The sequence below is a fragment of the Lygodium microphyllum genome, chromosome 26 (assembly GCF_053477565.2).
Source record: "Lygodium microphyllum isolate KBCC chromosome 26, Lygodium_microphyllum_v1.1.10, whole genome shotgun sequence".
In the NCBI taxonomy this organism is placed as follows: Eukaryota; Viridiplantae; Streptophyta; class Polypodiopsida; order Schizaeales; family Lygodiaceae; genus Lygodium; species Lygodium microphyllum.
The window spans coordinates 91,281,123-91,304,014 of NC_141160.1; the positions used below are offsets into that span (position 1 = coordinate 91,281,123).

Consider the following 22,892-nt stretch of genomic DNA (forward strand, 5'->3'; position numbering starts at 1 on the left):
GAGAGAGAGAGAGAGAGAGAGAGCGAGCGGCTGGCTGTTTACACGAAGTTGCCACCGTGTCGAGGATGGCGCCACTTCACAGCAGGTTGGTCAAGAAAGAGAGACTTGTGGACCTCTCTCTCGACAAGGAGAACGAAGAAGTGCTGCAGGTCATAGCAGGACCCACTGCTCCTGCTGCTGCTGCTGTCTCTCGAGTTCGCCATCGGCCCGAGCCCCTCAGCGACGTCGAAGATTATGCGGTTGCACGTCACCTAGCAGTAGCCACGGCTGTAAGTGCTTCTCTCCTTGCAAATTAGCCATTCCATTATGTCCGGCAGCTATTCGGTTGGATACGTTTTGAAATCAATAGAATAATCGGCGTTGATTCATTGGAAGGAGGATAGAAAATGCGCAGGCATGAAATGCGCAGAGCATGCCTGCGCAAAAGAGATATGGTGTTTTAAGAGAAAATCTTTCGTAGCCGAAGAGATTCACTAAGGGGAAATGAGGAAATATCACGGACTGGAATTGCAGTCTGTCTTGTATCCATTTCAGCTCTTTGAACGAACGGTCTCGGCTCTAATTCCAAGAATAACACTTGCTAAAAAAGGAAAGAAAGAGCAAATACATTCAACTGACAAGAAGGAGAAGGTGACAGTAAAGCTGAGATCTGATCCTAGATAATTTACAAGTATTGAGTTTGAGAAGGATGGGATTATTTATGCTATGAACAAGCTTACTCGAAGAAAGCTATAGTGCAATTATAGAAGTGCTGTGTTTAAGCTCTCTATACACATTGAATACAGGGCACTACCTCTAAATTGGTTGCAGCAAAACTAACCATTTTCATAATTGATTGACCTCACTGACTCGTTGGTCTGGCCTGGTATTACACGGCGCAGCGAATAGAATCTGAGAAAGAGATAGAGAGTATACAACAGATAAGAGGAGAATAAAAAAAATCTTTAGCTCCAAACCACTAATACAAAGATGGCTCTGTCCACCCGTGCGCTTCCATTGTGAAGCTTAGATGGCGATCTAGATAGAAGATAGGTGAAGAGTTTAAGACTAGGTGGAATAACTCCGACTGGGTGAAATATAGATGATAGATGGCTGTGAAGGGATTTAGCTTTTATAGCTTGTGAAGGGGGTCATGATGGATGACCTTCCATATGCACCTGTGTTTGTTGACCTTCCATATGCACATGTGTCTGTTGACCTTCCATGTGCACCTCCACTAGTTTGGTTGATCATATCTTTATAGTCACGTGTAATAAGAATGTCATCCACATATAGGACAATCACTATAGACTTTTTACCATCCCTGTAAACATACAAGTTAGCATCTAAGACACATTTTTTGAAGTTTAAGTTTAAAAAGAACTCATCTATCTGATGGTACCATGCTTTAGGGGCTTGTTTCAGCCCATACAATACCTTCTTTAGCTTACACACTTTGTTCTCAGAATGGGGGGTTTCAAATCCTAGTGGCTGAGCCACGTATACCTTCTCCTTGAGGTCACCATTTAAGAACACTAACTTAATATTCATTTGATAAATTGGCCATTGCTTGTGGGCGGCCACTACAGGTATTGTGCGAATAGTGGTCATTCTAGCAGTTGGGGCAAATGACTCTTGAAAATTAAACCCTTCACTTTGTGAAAATCCCTGTGTAACCAGTCTGGCTTTGTACTTTTCTAAGGTACCAACAGCCTTGTACTTTAGCTTCCAAATTCACTTGGTGTCAATAACTTTCCACTTTGCTAGCCGATCTACTAGCTCCCAAGTGTCATTCTTCATTATTCTGGCATACTCGGCTTGTATAGCTGCCTTCCATGCTAGATCTGCAAGTGTTTCTTCTAAGTTAGTTGGCTCCTTTACTTCTCTCATAATCTTAGCCTTCAAGGCCATATTGACTATGTGAGCAGAAGTCCTCCTTTGCTTCTCTATTCTTTGAGACCTCCTTGGTCCGTTTGTCTTCTCCTCAACAGATGTAGGCATAGGATTATTGTGGTCATAGAGTTGCTTCACCCAGCGCGGCAATGGCTTTTCTAGTAGGGTGATGTCAGGTTGGTGAACTTTTTCCTCATCATTTGAAGATAATTCTTCCTCCTCCTTAAGGATAGAGACAGCTCTCGGGACAGGTTCATAGTGGACTACTTCTTTCCTTGATGATAAAGTGGAAGAACTTGTCTTCTTCTCCATTGTATGCGGTTGCTCCTTGAATACCACATCACGGCTCGCGATGATCTTCTTTGCCTCTTGGTCATATAATTTGTAAGCCTTCTGCTCATCACTATAACCCAAGAAGATACATTTTCTGCTTTTTGGTTTTAACTTGTTTCTCTTCTCATTCGAAACATGTATATAACATTCACATTCAAAAATTCTGAAATGCGTGATAGATGGTTTCTTACCGGTGTAAGCCTCATGAGGTGTTTTTCCCTTGAGAGCCTTTGTGTAGCTCTGATTTAGAATGTAGACTGCAGTATTAATAGCTTCAACCCAAAAATGGTTAGGCAATTCCTTGCCCTTTAGTATGCATCTTACCATCTCCACAATGGTGTGATTCTTGCGTTCCACAACACCGTTCTTCTGAGATATATGAGGTGTCGTCAATTGACGCTTGATCTCTTTGCTCTTGCAAAAGTCTTCAAACTCCTTTGAGTTGAACTCACCACCACTATTTGTTTTAAATTTTTTCACACTTTTTCCTGTTTCATTCTCAATAAGTTTTAGCTATTTTTTAAACTTACCAAAAGCTTGAGCCTTATCATAAAGGAAGTACATCCACATCTTCCTACTGTAGTTGTCAGTAATCAACATAAAATAAGATCCCCCCAAGGCCTGTGTAGGCATCTTACCGCACAAGTTAGCATGCACCAACTCTAGAGGAGCTTGTGCTCTATTCTTACTTTTTTGAGGAAATGCATTTCTCTATTGCTTGCTCATTATACAAGCTTTACATGGTTCTTTCAATTCAATCATTGCAGGGAGGTGAGTAACCATACCTTGCTTATGCATCTCCTTCAACACTGCAAATTCGATGTGTCGAAATCATTTATGCCAAAGCTTATTTGCGCCCACTCCAACGGTGGCTGTAAGAGTACTTAGCTCATACAGGTTGTTCCTTCTTTCTCCTTTGCCAACAACTTTGCCAGCATTGTCGAGAATTTTTGCACCTGTCTTCTTGAACCTCGCTTCATGACCAAGATCAGTTATGGCAACAACTGATAATAGATTTCTCCTAATTTCAGAAATGTACAACACATTTGAGAGCTTTTTGACTTCACCATTTGCAACAACAAAAGAAATAGTACGTGTGCCCGCAGCAGGGCATTTTGCGTCATTTCCAACCATCATAGTGATGGATTCTTGTAGAGATTGCATAGAACTGTATAGACCTTTCTTGTTGGTCATGTGACGGAAGGCCCCACTATTCAACACCCTTAAGTCAATGGTAGATTGTTCTTGCGCCGAGAAGCACACTTCCTCAGTGGTCGCCATGAATAACTCCAACTCTGCTTCAGCCGTATTGGCTATCTCTTTCCCTTTACTTTTAAGGGTACCATTCTTTTCATCTGCCTTCTTGACACGATAATCTGCGATTGTGTGTCCTTTATTCTTGCAGTAGAAGCACTTTCCTTGAAACATCTTCTTATCGTTTTTCTTCTTTTTGTTACCATCATTTTTGGTGGAGGAACCACCTTTGTCTTTTGTATTGGTAGAGAATGCAGCATCTCCATTGTTGCTTCTTTCTCGGGCTTTCAGCCTCAACTCCTCCTCTATCAATAATGTACAAAACTTCTCAAAAGTCAAAGCTTGAGGTCTCACCTGTGTATTAAGGGCAGTTACTAGTCCATCAAACTTTTGTGGACAAATCCGAAGACACCTCCTTGCTAGCTCCTCGCTAGTCTTTTGTATCCCAACACTAGCTATCTGGTCGCGTGGATTCTTAATCTGAGTGATGAATGCTTCAGTCGTCTCTTCTTTAGCAAATTTATCCATTGCTAGTTGATTTTCCAAGTTTTGAATCCTTGTTTGGTTTCGCATTCCATATTGACTCCTCAGTATATTCCAAGTCTCTGATGCTTTGGTTGTATGCTGAATCAAAGTTAAAACACTGTCAGAATAGCTTGTAACTAAGGCATACAATGCATCTGTATTCCTTCGTTTCCAAGCTCATAGAAAATTTGCATTTGGAGGAATCATCACACTAGAATTTAATGGGTTGGGGATAGGCTGTGGTTTTAAAGTCCCCAACACAGTCTCCAAAAGCTCATAAGAATCAAGGATAGTTGTAATTTTGAGCTTCCACAAGGTGTAGTTCGTACCATCTAACTTGCCTTCGCTGAAGGTTGGTGGACGAATCCTCAGTGTTTGAATAGCTGGTATAGCAACACTACCTCCTGCACCGCTTCTTGATGTGCCAGAACCGCTTCCGGAAGACGACATCGTTCCTCTTTGTTGTTGAAGTCTTTGCCTCTTGCGCACTCTTCGATTCCTAGAGTCCCTTGGGCTCTGATACTATGTAAAAATTACACGGCGCAGCGAATAGAATTTGAGAAAGAGATAGAGAGTATACAACAGATAAGAGGAGAATAAAAAAATTCTTTAGCTCTAAACATCTAATACAAAGATGGCTTTGTCCACCCGTGCGCTTCCATTGTGAAGCTTAGATGACGATCTAGACAGAAGATAGGTAAAGAGCTTAAGGCTAGCTAGAACAACTTTGACTTGGTGAAAGATAGATGATAGATGGTTGTCATGACACATGTATTTTTGAAGCCTCACTTAATATGTGGATTAATTTTTAATCACATGATTAAGTAAATGATGCACATATGAGGTGCAATTGGGGTTAAAGTAAATTTACGAGCTCGGGATCCGATGAAATCACAGGATGTGAAAGGCAAAAGTTGCTATGAGCTATGCTGCACATGTACTTGGTGGTATTTGGTGCCAATTGTTGGCCTAGGTCATCCATTTGGCCATAAATGTCAGTTGATGACACTAGAGAAGTGGCGTTTAATGGTACCTAATGTCAATTTGATGGTCAAAGATGGCGAAGAGACGCTTAGGAATGGAAGTTGCCTAGCCAATTTAATTGTTGGCCAGTCAGATTATTTTTTAGGGCACCGAAATAATTATTAGATTAATTTTCAGTATTTAAAGACTGAAAATTAATATTTAATTATGGAAAATGCTGGAAAAACCGTTTGGGAAGGTTGACACTCGTAAAAAATGCCCATGCAAGACTGAAAGACGTCTTTAGAGGCTGGGGAGAGGCATTTTTATAAATTCAGCCTACAAGAGAGAGGGAGGGGAGGTTGCTGGTTTGATTTGTAGCCATTGGAGGACCTTCATAGGTAGCCAGGGGCAAAAGAAGACCAATCAATAGCAGGAGACAACATCTACAAGTTGTTGAGGCAAGGCAACAACAGTAAATGACTGATTTTCTTCAGTTCTTTGCATCTATGTGCTGTTGTGGTAGGGCAACAGCTACACTTGACTGATTTTCAGTCATTCTTCGTGGCAAAACTCTGAATTTTCTCTCTCTACAACTTTCCCTCTCATCTCCCAGCCATTTCACATCCTTGCTCCGAAGATCTTAACATTTGGACCCTTGGAGGCTTAGAAATTGTGATTTCTCTGCTGTAACCCTAATTTACAGCGGAAATTAGGGTTTAGCATCAGCCTTGGGAAGCGTGCCAGAAATTGGAAGCTCTAAGACTTGGATTCAACAAGGCTGAAGGTGAATTTCAGCTGAATTCAGGTGGAGGACTAACCAGCCATTGAATTTGGGGCATTTCCATTGTCTATGAAGTGGGTGAAGGCCAATTAAGTGCCCGAATCAAGGGGCAAAGTAGATTGAAGACTTGCTGGTCACTTCGGACAGCAAGGGGAGTTGAAGTACCGAAAGGGATTGGGAGAATCCCATTGTAAATCAACTTTTTCTTTAAGAAAGCTAAAGAAATACCGAAAGGGGTGCCAATTTTGGGGCCAATCAGGTGTGCATTGTCCAAGATCAGTAGGTAAATTTCTATTTTCAGATTTGCATTTATTGTTTGCTACTGTAATTAAGTTGTAATCAGGGATTTACCACCCTATCCGAGGAGGAAGGCTGGTTTCATGATTGCTGTGAAGGGGTTTAGCTTTTATAGCCTGTGAAGGGGGTCGTGATGGATGACCTTCCATATGCATCTGTGTCTATTGACCTTCCATGTGCACGTTTCTATTGACCTTTCATATGCCCATGTGTCTGTTGGGCACGTGTCTGTTGACCTTCTGTGTGCACCTCCACTAGTTGGCTAGGGAATATGGGAATATTCCCTTTATCGTTGGCTAGGGTCCCTGATAACCCCCTTATCCTGCAACTCTATGCAATGTGTCTCGAGTTGCTACCAGCTTAACTACTCCGTCTAACCCAAAGATTAGACCCACAATGGTCACCTTTTTGCCATCCGGTTACATAGACCTCATCAAACATACAAGTCAAGACTCAACCAATATCCGGGCTCACATATGACTTCTCGTCATAATGGGGGCCCTACAACTTTGAGCACCGTGGATCATTGGTGGCACCTTATGAGGGTGCGGCATTGAGCATATCTAACATCCCTGTGCAAGAGAAGTCTCACACAAAAAGTAACTCCATTGTGTATACTTGTTATCTCTGTCCCTTTAAATCAAGATGTTTAAATGCTATTTGGTTGTGTTCTCAAAGAGACAGAAAATGCATGGACTGTAAACAAAGAAACCACTAAATTTTTTACAGAGACTTATTTATGTTCAACCTATCTCTGTGCAAGATGATAAGATGCCTGATGTCACAGAAATATTCATCCAGCAGTGTGACAAGACCATGGTCACCATTTGAGATCTGTAATTGTCATACTGAGTAATGCTGTGGGCAGTATGTGTCACTGTTGCTTGTAAGGTTTTTGGGAAATCAGCTACAAGTTCCAAAGTCAAGGGAGAGGCCAATCTCATTAAAGAGCTCTCTTATAAACGTTACTTCTTTCTTCAATCAATTCATTCTATCTTTATGCAAAAAATGGAAAATAGGATGCCTGACTTTGTGTTCAAGAAAAGAGTTGGTACATCATCTGATGCAGGTTGCACACACTCTACCGACAACTTGACACATGTAGGAACTATTGGCCTAACATGTTACCACTTATCTCAACTCATACTTTTAAAAAATAACATTAACATGTTCAAGCTAAGCCAGTAGCCCAGTTTTTACAATTCACAGTCAGCAAAGTCCTTCATGACGATACACTCATCTTCAAGCTCCCACAAGAAGCTTGTACCTAGGCATGACACCCATGGTGGCCATTCCACCACATATTAACCAATCAACCAGTTACCACTTCAAGCACGGGAGCCACATTGTAACTATAGTTTTTTCATATGCTCCCCATTTTGTAGTGTCAGATATATATAAAAGCTAGTGATTTGATATGATGTATGCCTGTAACAACATGTGGCACTTGATCAGCATGTGTTCAGTCCTGACATTCACTTGAAACCATACTTGAGGTGATACACTTAAATCTTGTGCCACTAGGAACCTGTACAAGATAGTTTGGGTGTTGCTATCAATTTGCAGGTTGTATTTGTTTGGCACATTTTATACTTCCTTAGTGTAGAACTCCATAAGATTTCACCCAAAGTTTTGATTACTGTTCAACTATATGTTGTTACACAATGTTTTCTAATTAATGAACAAATGCATAAAACATTTTTTGAACTCCACATCATGTATGATCAATGAAATTGGCCTTCAGTAAACCAAAGGGCATCAGATCTTAACTAGCAAGCACTCTTATCTTAGAGACTGAAATTCAACAACAATAAAGCAAATAGAAGAATGGAGTGAGAATGCTAATCTCAGCCTTCAACATGCCAATTCAGTACATGTGCTCAATGGATTTGCAATGTTCAAGAACCTATCTCTAGTTTGTCTTACCCGCTAAGACCAAGAACACTACATCTTAGATTATCTACCATGAATTCCACAAAACCAGAAGAAGATCAACGTGCCTAAACCCAAGATCTTCCCTGATTCTCCTTTTGCAATGTTAGGAAAGTTTGAACTAGACAAGATCTTCACTTCCTATGTAGCTAGCACTCTAGCCTTTGCATAGATGATCACAATATTACCTAGATCCTTCTCAATCACTACAGAAGAAAACCCTCCGTTAAGGCGTGCCATGATAGATCTTTCTAGGATGCCACAAAACATAGCAGAAAGAACAGAAGACCTGGCAGAAGTGCTCAAACCAGCTCCAATACCACATGATCAGCCCTAGAACTGCATCGTCGAGTTCTAGATAATATTGTCCTGCCCAAATCGGCCATTGCAAAGTCCAAGACTGCCATTGGCATTGTTGGCTCATGGGACAGCTTCGCTAACTCCAGAAACAACTTTGCTAGCTTCAAAACAACATGATCAACAATGTTAGGTGATAGTGTGATCTGGGACAGCCATGATTCACCCAGATAAACCCCACGTGGTAGAAAAGTTGCATTTTTTGCCTTTCCTGGTGTTATTCTTGCTTTCCATTGCATTTTGCCTGCTATTTAGTCAACTAATTAAATCTATGCATAAAGTTTAATTATTTGGCCATTATTTTATTGAATGTAAGTGTCCCTGTGTAAAACTTTGACCCACTCCCAAATTTAATAAATCAAATGAAACTTTATTGAAGCTTTCAAATTAAGGTTCATTTATATTGAATTAATTTAATGTGTGCTTTAGCAACTGATGGACTTTCCCATGTCAAAACAACTCATGTAATTCGTGGACCCGCCCAAAGAGCCAAAGATGAGTAGTGACCTCCTCTGAAATGGGAGGAAAGAGATTCCCTCCAATTGAGTGCCCCTCTAAAGGAGATAGGGAATTCAAAAACATATGAATCATGGCTTTTGATATGTTTGATGACGAAGGAATGACAGCCGGTAGTGTTGAAGAAGGCATCTAAGGTTGCAATGAAATGGAGGCTAGATAGTTCCTAGAGGTGGTCTCTCGAAACCAAGTAGAAGAGGAAAGGGAGGGAGGGGTATCACAAATCCACTTAGAAAGGGAGGGATAGATATCATAGATGATCTCCTTGAGGCCATCATCAAAGTTGGTGTCTGAGGAGTCATACATGGTAGTGGAAATGTGCAGCTCCTGTGGAGCCATGGGTGGGTGATAGCCTTGACGGATGGGACTACAGAGCTGAAGATGGTGGTGAACAGGCATTCTCTCTTGATGGTGCAAATTGGGAAGCTAAGGGTCGTGGCAACAAGTTTACCCGAAAGTAGGTAGGGGAAACCGTCATAGCTTGTTGCCATGGTCTCTAGGAGAGCTTGTTGCCTCGTGATGGTTTACAGCCTCTAGGAGAGCTTGTTGCCTCACGAGGTCTTAGAGCCTCCTTTTGCTCACAAGGGATTAGTGCATGGAATATATGTCTTTTTTCCTTGAGCATATGATTGCGATAGCCAATGTAGAACAATCTCTATCACCTAGAATAACAAGATGGCACGTGGAGTGCATGTGGGTAGACTCACGAGTCACATACTATGATGGTGTAGGGAGTGAAGGTTGATGGTGAGAGTTCGTGATGGTGTGACTGTCCTTGCCTCTTGCTGCAATAGGTGCACCTCATGGTCCGCGTGCTTCCATTGTTAAAAAGCCATAGCACGAGTATGTCAACCTTGTAATTGTTAGCTTGCCTATTTTAGTCATGCCAGTCTGTCATCTCTTGGTTGTGAGCTCCTGTCAAAGTTTGATAGAGACATGGGAGCTTTGGCAATTTTAGGGTCATTTCCTGTCTTTTCTTTGTGTTTGCACATATTAGTGTGCTTTTCCTAGGCTGTCTATTTTTGTGATAGTGTGTGCTATTGTTTGTGCCACATGTGTGGGCTGCCACATTAGCAGACTGTGCATTTATTGCAATCAGACTGCATAGGAGCAGTCAGCCAGCATTGATTGCCTCTCCCAGGAGCAACCGTCTAGATTTAGGGCATATTTCTGCAGTCAGCCAGTTTTGGTGGGAGTTGGCTATATATAGCAGCTCTCCCTCACTTGGCACTTCACTTGTCTTTTACAAGCTTGGCACTCTTCGTCTCTGACACTCTCCGACACTGGTGCTGCCATCACCATCTCAATATGATTTGGTGTCCTCATTGATGCTTAGGGTTGTGTGCAAGGACTGATCAGTCATCTTTGTATTCAGCATTCTTCTTTTGTTAGTGCAGTCTTTCTTCCTTCATCTATTGCTTTCTCTCTGTGTGTGTGTGTGTGTGTGTGTGTGTGTGTGTGTGTGTGTGTGTGTGTGTGTGTGTTCGTGTTCCTTCTTCCATTGCACGCTCTCACAAGGTATCATCACCTAAGTGAGCACACAATGTTGAGATCTGTTGTGCAGAGGAGCTTCCCAGTTGCCAAACGTAGGTTGTCTATCTTGCGTTTGCTGCAAACGCAGCCATATGTGGAGATCTTAGCAGAGGCGACCCTTCGTGGTGACTAGTCATTAGCTTTCTTGTGCAGGCGGCAACTTTTCTCGGCAGCACATTTATTGCTTCCAGGTTAGCTTTTGCAGCTAGTTGCCATCTTTTGGAGGCGACAATATCTTGTGTGGTAATTTTCTGGGTGATCGCAAGTTTGGACGATGTCTCACTAGAACCAGTTTCAAGGCTTTGATGACTCAGATGAGGAGCTTCTGTCTAGCTACTCTTCTGAGCAGAGATGTGATTATTGGGAGTTGGAGTTTCGTGAATATTGTCATTGGGAGGAGTCTCCTTGAACCACCCCTCTTCTGCTCATCTATCACAGAGGCCCCCATCCGAAGTAAGGGCTCCATCAAGAGTGAAGGTGCCTCCCTTGATACCATCTATTCAGGTGCTTGTTCTACCTCTCTTACCCAAAGAAAACAAACTGGATGATTCCAACTATTTGTTGTGGTCGTGTAGTAAGGTGGAGTGTATACTTGACACCTTCAATCTTTGGGAGCTCGTTTTTACCTTTGTTCCCAAGTTGCAAGGAGAATCCAATAGATGGGCCTTCCATGGATTGTGTAACCTTATGAGATTGGCTCAACTCTCGAGCCAGATCCTTTCTCTTTACGGGTTTGTAGGATTTTATCCTTGTGCATGTTCGTAGGTTGAAGACTATGGTGGAAGTGTCGAGTAAGCTTGTGTCTTTGTATTAGCACAAGACGTTTGTTCACAAGATCTTTCTTGAGAAGAAGTTGTGGATGCTCAATCTTGATGACTCTCCTTCTAGGAAGGAGCACATCACGAGGATGGAGGATATGAGGGGTGAGCTTGCCTCTCTTGGATGAAAGATCTCTTGTGAGGATATAGCTATGATTCTTTTGACCCAGCTGCCCTCTCATCGGTTCGATGTCTTTTACATCAGCCTTATCATCTCGAGGAACTGCGATAAACTTTTATGGAAGAAGCTTTCATGTCTTGGAGCATAACGAGTGATTCGGATGTTGGAAATGCAATCCACACATGCTAGAGAAAACTAGCTTACTATTGATGCAGTGGCGATGAGTTGAGACTAGGTTTAAATCCTACATCAAATGGAGGAAGATTTCCATAATTGGATAGACCGAAGGTCATCCATCACCTTAAGGTTTTGGGGGCTAGATGGCTAGCTCAATTATGGAAAACTTCTAGTTAAGCACGCGTTGGCGTGAACAATACTAGAATGGGTGATCTCCTGGGAAGGGGAGGTATAAGGGCCCCCCTACCTACTTTCTAACTTGGTATCATAGCTCAAGTTGTTGAGCTTGGGTGGCACTAGGACCTCAACCAAGGTGTGGCTTGAGGGGGGGTGTTGGAAATGCAATCCACACTTGCTAGAGAAAACTAGCTTACTATTGATGCAGCGGCAATGAGTTGAGACTAGGTTTGAATCCTAGGCCAAATGGAGGAAGATTTCCATAATTGGATAGACCGAAGGTCATCCATCACCTTAAGGTTTTTTGGGGCTAGATGGCTAGCCTAACTATGGGAAATTTCTAGTTAAGCATGCATCGGCGTGAACAATACTAGAATGGGTAACTTCCCAAGAAGGGGAGGTATAAGGGCCCCCCACCCAGTTTCTAACTTCAGAGAGGTAGGGGCCAGTGGATCTGGCTCCACCAAGGCAATTTACTGTAGGTATAAGTGGAGGCAAGAAGAAGAAGGAGAAGGCTAAGGATAAAAAGGAAGAGGATAAGGATTAGAAGAAGAAGAAACCCAAGTACCACATTGTCAGAAGGGCACTCCCTCCGAGGAGAAGTGTTGGCAGAAGTATCCCCATTTCAAGCCAAAGGAGAATGATTCGAAGGCGATTCTAGCTACGACAGTATGCCTTTGTGCATGTATTTGTTGAGGAGGATATAATTCTTGCTTCTTTTGCATAGGACAAGCCTTGGCTCTTGGATAATGGGGCTTCTTTTTACATGACCTATAGACAAGATTGGCTTTCAGAAATGAGTTTCCATGGGGGCACTGTCGCCATTGGTAACTACACTACCATTCCTGTTCGAGTAATGGGGACTCTTCCGTGATTGCTAGACATGTAGTCTTCTTTAGCGAGGGTTCCTTATGTATTAGATTTGGGTTTTAACCTATTGTTTGTTCACGGTTTTATATAGTTAGGTACCTAAGTTATCTTTACACAATATGTAGTTACCGTGGAGGATGCCTCTATAGGTGTAGTTCTTTGGATAGGCACATAGGAGGGTGGACTTTATATGCTCACAGCCTTAGTCCCAAGGTCTTCCCATGAGCTTGGGCTGCTTTGGTATGCTCACTATGGTCATATAAACATTGATGCAATATAGTGGCTTCTCAAAAGAAGATGGGGGGACTGCTTCATTTTCCTCCTAGCCACACTTTGTGCCCTAGCTGCTTGATGGGCAAGTAGCATAGGTAGCCACATCCACAGGTTGCCACTAGGAGGGCATCTATACCGTTGGAGTTGGTGCAGACCGACCTTTGTGGACCTATGGGCACAGCCTCCCTTGGGAAGGCCAAGTATCTCATGTTGATTGTAGACGACTTTGGTCGTTATGTGTGGCCTTATTTTTTGGGGTACAAGAGCGAGGTTTACTCGTGATTTTGCAAGTGGAAGGTGTTTGCGGAGACACAAACTACTTCGAAAGTCCGTGGCATATGAGCAGATCATGGTGACGAGTTCACTTCTCACCTCTTTTCTCAATTTTGCGGGGATTACGACACTTGGGTGGAGTATTCTCATGTGAACACACTATCGGAGAATGGTGTGGTGGAGTGTGTGAATCGGACCATGCTGGAGATGGCCCAATAGATGTTGGAGCATAGGGGTCTCCTTATTCTCTTTGGGGTGAGGCGGTGGCTATTGCGGTTCACATGCGCAATTGATCTCCAACTCCTGCTTTATAGGATGTCTCCATATCAGGCTTTCTTTGGGAAGAAGCCTTCCATGTCTGATTTTAACATCTTTGAGTGTGATGTATTTGTCTATGTGGACAAGAAGAAGAGGAAGACAAAGCTCGATTCGTAGTCAGGGAAGCTCATCTTCGTGGGATATAGCACTACCATGAAGGGATACTACTCGAAGGACACAGAAGATTGAGGTGAGTAGGGATGCGATCTTTGATGAGGTTGCAGCCTATGAGGATCCTGTTGATGGTTCTATTGTAGGTGATTCTTCGTCATCGACTGACCCTCCCCTACCTTTAGTTCCTCTTCTTCCTTCAAGGTTGCCTCTTAGCACCCCTCCTCCATCTTTGGCTCCTCCCCCTCCTCCCTCTCCACCCTCTACACCGGCTTCCCTTCCACCTTTGACAGCTCTAGGAAGCGTGCCAGAAATTGGAGGATCCAAGACTTGGATTCAACATGGCTGAAGTTATTTTCAGTCAAATTTAAGTGGAGGGATCAGCAAATTAATGAATTTGGGGCATTTTCCATCTCCATTAAAGTAGGTGAATGCCAATTGACTGCCCGAATCAAGGGGCAAATTAGGTTGAAGACTTGCTGGTAATTTTGGATAGCAGGGGGAGTTGGAATACTGAAAGGGATTGGGAAAGTCCTATTGTATATTAACTTCTTCTTCAATTAAGTTAAAGAAATACCGAAAGGGGTGCTAGTTTTAGGGCCAACAGGGTGTCCTTTGTCCAAGATTGTGAGTTAATTTGCATCTCTCAGTTTTGAAATAAATGCTGCAGTTGGAACTAAGTTGTAATCAAGGAATTACCACCCATGCATGGAAGGAAGGTTGGTTTCATGGTTCCATTGCCGGGATACCATCAAATCTTTTGAATTGGTGGCCCGTGGCACTTGATTGCAGCTTGGAACTATTGCATTAGTGCTGAAATTGCTCTCAACAGTGAATTACAACAAGCATGTCTTCACATGGGGACATGGGATTAAGTAGAGAGGATGCATCACTCCTTGGTCAATCACGGGGTGAAGGGGGAAATGCAATGACTGAGGTTGGGCATGGTTCTTAGCATGGATAGCAAGGTGAGAATGTGGAAAATGACCCAAATGTTTGCACTTCAATGCATAAAGAGGTTGATGACTAGCAAGGGGCTGAAGAAATTGATGATAGCTTCAAGGATTGAATGCATACAATAGCAAATCTTTTTGTTGAATTGGCAAATAATCCCCAGTTTTCTTGATTCGTGAATGCCCCAAGGAAGGATAACAAGGCAAAGAGAAGAAGACACCTTCTACAGCTTTGGGACAACCACAAGAACCGAAGGAAATGTCTAAGCCTTCTTTGGAAGAGCCCAAAATGCCTAATGAGCACAAACAGTTGGTACGTGTGGGGCTGCAAGTGCAAATGCATGGCCAACTTGGTAGTGCCAATCCATGGGAACATGGGCAACAAGGTAATTATGCACATGCAAGCATGGGACAGCAAGGATACTTTGGTGGTGATACCAATTTTCATGCTATGGTTGGACAGGCAGTGCATACAGGAATGTATAGCTCAAATCCCTATGGTATATAGCAGCCAATTCATGGCTCACAACACCCAATGTATCCGGGTAATGCAAATGGTATGCCTAATCCCATGTATGGCAGCATGGGCATGATGTCTGGGGCACAAAGTGGGCCATATGGATATGTATCCGCACCCCTAGGGATTGTTGGAGCACAAGGATTTGGTGTTGGTTATGTAGGAGCATCTAATAGTGTTGGTTATCATGTAAATATAGCAGATGCATCCTTTTTGCAACAACCTACTTATGATAACTCGATTCCCATAGGTCTGCTGAAGGACTATGATGAAGGTGGCAAAAGTGTCCTGAAAGCACTTGTTTTTATTCAGTAGTTTGATGCAACCTACTTTGGAGGCACCTTCACAGAGGCATCTAAGATACGAAAGGCAGCCACATTTTTGAAGGGAAATGCATTGCAATGGTGGTCTACACTTCTTATTCGAGGGAAGTTACCTACCACTTGGGTCTAGTTCAAGTAAATGTTTGCTTCAAATTGGTTGACAAGTATCTTTGAAGTAGACATTATGACAGCTTGGAATCAGTTGAATTCCAAAGATTGCAAAGAACTTGGATCAGTGTACTAAGAAGTTTTGGGATGCATTGAGGCCAATTACTTCTTATTGCACAATACCCTCTCCATGAGCAGGTGGAGAAGTATATTTGTGGTCTACCAAAGGGTATTCAGGATTTTTGCATTAAGTCCACTGTTTCCAATATGTCTCAGCTTATAGAATTGCTACTATAGCTGACACATTGCTGCATGGAAAGGATGTAGGATTCCTAAGAAAAGTAGTTTTTGCACACGCTATTGAAAGGTTGGACCATGTGGATGAGGAGTGTCGTGCCAAGGCCCAAGGTCTTCCACTAGAAACCACAGCAGGCTGCTATGACTGCCTCCACTCTGGTTGGCCAATCCAGTGGGGCTACGCCTCTCGTTGTTGCATGATTTGCTCCATTTGCCCTAGTGGCTATTAGACGTGTGGCACATGGATAGCTTCAGTAGCTATATGTTTCACTACTCTTGAAGGATTAGCTGATTGGTTTGCTAGTGATTCACCTATTGCACTTTGCACATCCGTTCCTAGGACATCCACTGCACCTTCTAGGACCAGTTCTCTACCTTGACGTACTCGATTGTGGCCACACAGTTAGTCTTTCTCTTTTCAGACTTTCGCTACATACTTACATACTCTTTTTTTTTTGCAAGGTCTGTATTTTAATGTAGGGCTAACATGTAGGTTTGCACTAGTGCTTCCTGAGTCAGAGACACGAGATGAGCATTGTTTCTTTCATGGTTCCATCTAGTTGGAGTTTTGCTCTTCTACCAAGAAGGAGGCTTCCCCTCTTGCGAGAGATCGTGCAACATCTCTCTTGATGCTATAATGGTGGTGTCTTCTATCCTTGCTCTTCTAGTAGGGATGCTTTATCATCTTCATCTACATGGTTCTAGGCACCACATGAAGACTGTCACCATCAGGCTTCTCATCCTTCTTTACAATATCTAGTTTGATAGGGGATTTCTACCATTCTTGGTATTCTATAGGTTTCAGTACTTGTCTTCAACATCGACCTCCCCACCATCATCTTTGTACTAGGGCACTTGGGCAAGCAAACAAATTTTCCATGAGGGACATTGTCCAAGTGGCACTTGTTGCATGAGCATTCTTTAGCGTGTAGAATATGCATCCCATTGTGTGAGCGTCACTAGATAGATCCTAAGCTATTTTCATTGGGGGATTACATTATCATCCTTCTTCACATGATACTTTATCACCTTTTCCCTCATCATCCACATCCTCGAGTGGTTGGGTAGGATTGTATTGTTTTGTGGTTTGTTGAGTGTACTATCTCTACTCCCATCTTCTGGGTCATTGTTACTTAATTGGCCACAACCCATAAAATTAATTTTCACGAAAAAGAAAGGTTCAATGTGGTTCCATTTGCCTTTGTAGGGCTTGGTAGGCCACTGGGTAGCTAATGTGCACCCTTTTGTCCAATGCCTTGTCCTCTCTCGGGTGACTACTTGGACTCCTTTGGTAAGATAACCATTGGCTCTGTAGTCCTGGTAGGCCACTGGCAAGCGATGTGCACCCTTTGTCCAATGCCTTGGTTGCTTTGGGGTGGGATGCCTTGGCATAAACATTGTTGGCCTGAGAGGAGATATTGAGCTAAAACTTGCTTTATAGCTGATTAGCATCCTTAAACAACCCCAAAAGATAATTAATTAATGAAAAACCCTAAAAAGGGGCGTGGTTCAAGAGAGTTTCAGTGGTCCCCCAAAGCCCTAATTCTTTGGGGGCACTCTTCAACATCTATAGATAGATTGGTTGCCCACCATTCAACCTCATTCCTTTTGTGTAGGTTCTCACCCTTGTGTGCAGATTTCAGCCATTAGTCTCCATCCATGTGATGGTCCTACCTTTGCGATTGTTGCCACTCCTTCCACAACTCCTTCACTACTTGGTGCTTTCTTCCGCAATTGTTGCCCATTGTTTGGTGCCTTCCCGCTAGTTGCCTTTGGTATCCCTGTCATTACCAACTCCTGTTGCTGCTTGCGTTTGGACTCCACAGTCCTCGATGTCAGGTGGCAACTCCTTTCACATCATCATGCGACCTTTTGCTGTTTGCGTTTGCCCTTCCCCTCACCTGGCGGCAGCTGTGGCGTGCTTCTCCATCCTCTTGGCACCTCAACCCTTTGCTGCATTTGCAGCTTTCTGGTGTCGCCTAGATTATCAGGCATCATCCTTTGCAGTCACCTTAGTCTCCTCACACTTTGGTGATCAGTGTTTGGTATTTCTCTCACTTCGTCACTCTGACTGGTAGTCACAGCACTTAGGGTCCATCTTTGGTGGACGTCACTTTCCGACATTCCATTGCTTTGTCCTTGGGCATTCTGTACACTCTTACATCCATTTATAGCATTCATCCACTTCAGAGTTTCTTTTTGCATTTAGGATTTGAGTTTTGCTTGTCACTGTCCGAGCCTTAGTGTTTCAGTCGTGATCGTACATACTGTGTTTTCTCAGTGCAAACCCTAGCATATCTTTACATGAGGCACGTGATTGGAGATTAGAATTTTTGCTCTAGTGTTGAAATTGTGTTCAATTGAGCAATTATAGCAAGTATGTCTTCTTATAATGAGATGGGGATCAAGCAGTTATGATGCATCTCATTTTGAAGGTGCACAAAATGAAGGGGAAAATGCAATGCTTAATCTTGGAAGAGGCTTACAGCATGGACAACAAGGAGAGAATGTGGTTGTTGACTAAGAAGTGGGTCCTCCTACGCTATAAGATGCTAAGGACCAGCAAGGAGGTGAAGAATATTTTGACTAGTTCAAGGCTCGGTTGAAGGCAACAACTGACATCTTTGTTTAAGTGGCTAAAGATCCTTACTTTGAGAGATCTTTGAATTCTCCTAAAAAGGATAGCAAGGGAAAGAAGAAGATGCCATCTTCAAAGGCAAGGCATCAAGAAGCTCCAAAAAAACAGCCACTACAGCCTAAAGATGTACCAAAGGTTGGTGATGAACAAAAGCAAATGGTATCAGTGGGATTGGGCACACAAATGCAAGGCCATCTTAGTAGTGCCAATCCAACGGGTTTTGGATAGCTGGGTGTGCATGCAAGTATGGGGCAGCTAGGATACTTTGGCGGAGGCACTATTTTTCATTCTATGGTGGGTCAAGGGGTCGCATACAGGAATGTATGGCACAACTCCTTATGGCATACAACGACCAATGCATGGTGTAAAAGGCCTAATGTATCGTGGTATGGTGGTGATATGCATAACCCCATGTATGGCAGCATTGACATGATATGTGGGGCACAAAGTGGCATGTATGGTAATGCGTCTATATCCCCTACTGCTTAGGAGGCTCAAGGAATGAGTGTTGGCCATGCAAATGCTTCATATCGTGCTGGTCATGATGTAAATATAGCAAATGCACCCTTTTTGCTGCAGTCAGTGTATGATAACTTGACTCCCAAAGGGGCAGCAAATACCTATGATGAGGGTGGAAAAGCAGTGAAGCTTGAGGCCTTTAGTGGGTCACAAGATAGGTTGAAAGTTGACATTTATTCAACAGTTTGATGCAAACCTATTTGGAAGGCAACTGCAGCGAATTCTCAAAGATTCGAAAGGCAGCTACTTTATTGAAGGGGAATGTATTGGAGTGATGGTCCATGTTCTTGATGCAAGGGAGTATTGTCAACATGGGTAACATTCAAGCAAATGTTTGCTTCAAATTTAGTTGACTAGTACATTCATAGTGGACATTATGGTAGCTTAAAATAAGTTGGATGCAAAATTTGGAGCAATATAATAAGAAGTTTTGGGATGTCTTGCTGCCAATGACTTCTTATCGTCCGGTTCCTCTTTACGAGCAAGTGGAAAAATATGTATGTGGATTGCCTAAAGGAATCGGGGATTTTTGCATCAAATCCACCGTATCTAACATGGGAAGTATTTTCAGTCCTTTAGGCAATTGCATCAAGTTCCAAGTGCCATTTTTTCCAAGAGATTCCATCTTTGACAACATGGCTTTATACCATTTCTTACTGTCCTATCTCATAGAAATTGCTAGTATAATTGATGCTTTGCTGCATGGGAAAGATTTGGGCTTCCAAGGCATGGATGATAAGCTAAATAAGAAGTTCTCAAGGACTCTCCCAATAGGCAGCATGCTGAAAAATCACAAAATCAAGGAGATCCCAAGGGAAAGAAGCCCAAAACATTTGTTCGTTTGGTGCCAGATGTTGTTAGTAATCAACCTAGTCATGATGCTATTGAGTTATACAGAGCACGGATCAAAATCATTGATCAGTATGCATTAATCTTCTTTGATAATGGGGCACGAGCTAACTTTATTTCCACAGACATGGCAACGCACGTAGGCATGAGAGAGGATGAGATGGGATCCATGGGAGAAGTTGGTATGGCTTACAAGAGCCATGTAGAGCTTGCCACACCACTCATTAGAAAGCTTTGCATGTACATTCAAGGATATGTGGACAGGAGAGAGTTCTTCATTGCACCACTTGAGGGTTGTGATGTATTTCTTGGTATGTCTTGGTGTCATTGTGTGCATGTAGTGATTGATTCACATGCTAAAGTGATCACTATTGAGCAAAAGGACAAGGCCCATACCTTGGATGTAAAATTAAAAGGGGAATGTGTTCCAGTTATATTGGCTGTTGCCATTTCTAAAGTAATAAAAAATCACCTTTCAGCATACCTGGTTTTCAATAAGGATAAGGTTGATAATGAAAATGTTGAAACATGTCTAAGTTAGAAAAGGATTGCATGCCATTTCTGAAAACATATGTTGATTGCTTTTTTGAGTCATTTCCGAGGCAACAACCGCTTAAAAGGTTGGAAGATCATGGCATAGATCTTATCCTTGGAAGAAGCTCTCCTAGTAAGCCTCCCTGTAGGGTAAGTGCAGCCTAGGAGGAGGAGATGATGAGTCGGGTGAACAAGCTATTGGAAAAGGGGTTGATTAAGCCTAGCTCATCTCCTTTTGGGATGCGCCTAAGACAACTTCTAGGACATCTTTTGGGTTGCATGAAGTTCTTGTCATTCCTTTTAGACTTGCGAATGTTCGCGCCATATTTAATTGGATGATGGATTGCATCTTTTGGCCACATAGGGGATTTGTGGGCACTTTCTTTGATGACATTATTGTCTTTTCAAAGAGTGAGACAGAGTAGAGGCAACATTTGGATCTTGCAAAAGTTGAAGCAATATGTTGGTGTCATCTTTTTAAAATGTGCACAAGATCCACATTTTCTTGGATCTATGTTTTAATTATAAAAAATATGTTGGTAGCTTTGTTGAAATTGCATCTCCATTGCATGCTTTGCAAAAGAAGGGTGTGCCTTTTAAGTGGACAGCAGTGGAAATTTTAGCATTTAAGAAGCTAAAGGAAAAGTTGAGTTCAAATCTTGTCCTTGTGTTGCGTGATCTAAGGAAGTCATTTGTTGTTTAGTGTGATGCATGTGGGCTATTTTAATGTAGGATGATTGAGTTGTGGCTTATGAGAGTCGTATTCTCCACGGTGTAGAGGAAAATTCACAGATTTACGAGAAAGAGTTGCCTGCTGTAATTCATGTACTTTCGGCATGGAAACACTATCTCTTTAAGGCTCGAACCATCAGACATTGTGCTACTTTTTGCATAGTCACAAGTGACGGGGATATGGATAGCCAAAAATAGGGGACACGGGACCGGGGACTAGAATGGCATTTAAAAATTCAAATATATTTAAAAGATTAACAATTTTTTGGCCTTAACTTTGAAATTCAGAATATGCATCATCAAAGTAACATATAAAGGTGTAACTTCAATAACTGTAGCCAAGCTTGGAATCAACTCCTTGCAATATGCAAATAATTATTTACAAGAATTAGTGGACTAGGCTACGATACTCAAAAGCCACCCAAAGAATATCAACTCTCAAAGTGCCTTGAAATTGTCTCAATAGCCAAGGCCCTAGCTGTTTGAGAGGCTTGAAACAGTTCCAATATACAAGGCCACGACACTTGAATAGTTTTAAAATAATCTCAATTGACAAGGCCTTGCTAGCCTCAAAAGGGACAATCATCGTTTCCATCCCCGTCATGAGATTAGGCTAAGTAGTTTTCCCCTCAAACAGTTCTTAAATAGTCTCAATAGACAAGGCCTTACCAGCCTTGAAAAGGACTATGGAAGGAACTATTGAAGAAGAGCAAGGCGATGAGGAAGAGGATAAGGATTATGAAGATAATGATAAATGTGAGAAGGGGGAAGATGATAATGATGTGTTCATCACAAATGCCGTCTCGGATCCATCATAAACAAGCATCTTGTCACATTTCATGTCTCCATTCTATCACTTTGTGACAGATGTTAAAGTGATGTCACTTTTGTAAGTGATGCATCCCTTAACGGATCCATTACGGGGATGGCGTCCCAACGTTCCAAGGGTCCGTTCCGCCCTTTACTTGTGCCTATGACTTTTTGACTCAGATTGAGTTGTTTGAGAGAGAGAATAAGGAGTATGAAGATAATGACAAAAGTGAGAAGGGTGAAGATGATGATGATGTTTTCATCACAAATGCCGTCTCGGATCCGTCATAAACAAGCATCTTGTCACATTCCATGTCTCCATTCTGTCAATTTGTGACAGATGTTAAAGTGACGTCACTTTTGTAAGTGACGCATCCCATAACAAATCCATTATGGGGATGGCGTCCCAACGTTCCACGGGTCCATTCGGCCCATTACTTGTGCCTATGACTTTTTGACTCAGATTGAGTTGTTTGAGAAGCACATGAGATGGGTCAACTTCTTATCTATATTTCACTTTCAAATTGTGCACATAAATGGGAAAAAAATGTAGTGGCTAATGTGTTATCATGTAACCCTTAGATTTCGATTCTCACTATGGTATATTACACTAAGTTATAAAAGATTAACATGGTGTTGATTTAGATTCTACAAATATATATGAACAACTTTGCAATGGCCAAAGGCATGAGCACTTTGTGTGTAGAGATGGTTTACTAATGATGCATAGATGGCTGTGTGTCACAAAGCAATTGAGGCCTAAGGTGATCATTGAGAGTCATGTTTCTTCTTAAGCAAGGCATAGAGGTATTGATGCTACTGTTAAACCAATGGAGCTGAAACCAACCTTTCTTCTCAGAGAAGTTGATAATTCCCTAAATAAGCACTTAATAACAACAATCAGTAAAAAAAACATAAACTGAAATGCACACTTTACCGTCAAAATCTTGGACAATGGACACCTTGTTGGTTCCAAAATTGACACCCCTTTTGATATTTCTTTATCTTCAATTGCTAATGGATTTATTACAAGCCAAGATTCCACAAACTCCCTAGCTGATCCAAAAGCCCTTGCTGTCTCAACAACAACTAGTAAATAGATTGGGCA

The 22,892-nt window shown here is 42.2% G+C and overlaps 1 protein-coding gene across 1 annotated transcript in view; it reads left to right on the forward strand.

Annotated features, from left to right (window-relative positions):
• Window positions 1–227: 227 nt before the first annotated feature.
• The window catches only part of LOC148013533 (uncharacterized), a 184,267-nt gene continuing 161,602 nt past the window's right edge, over window positions 228–22,892 (forward strand). The window contains exon 1 of the mRNA XM_087668651.1: window positions 228–269. The gene's annotated coding sequence lies outside the window, so the exon portion shown is untranslated. The remainder of the gene's footprint in view (window positions 270–22,892) is intronic.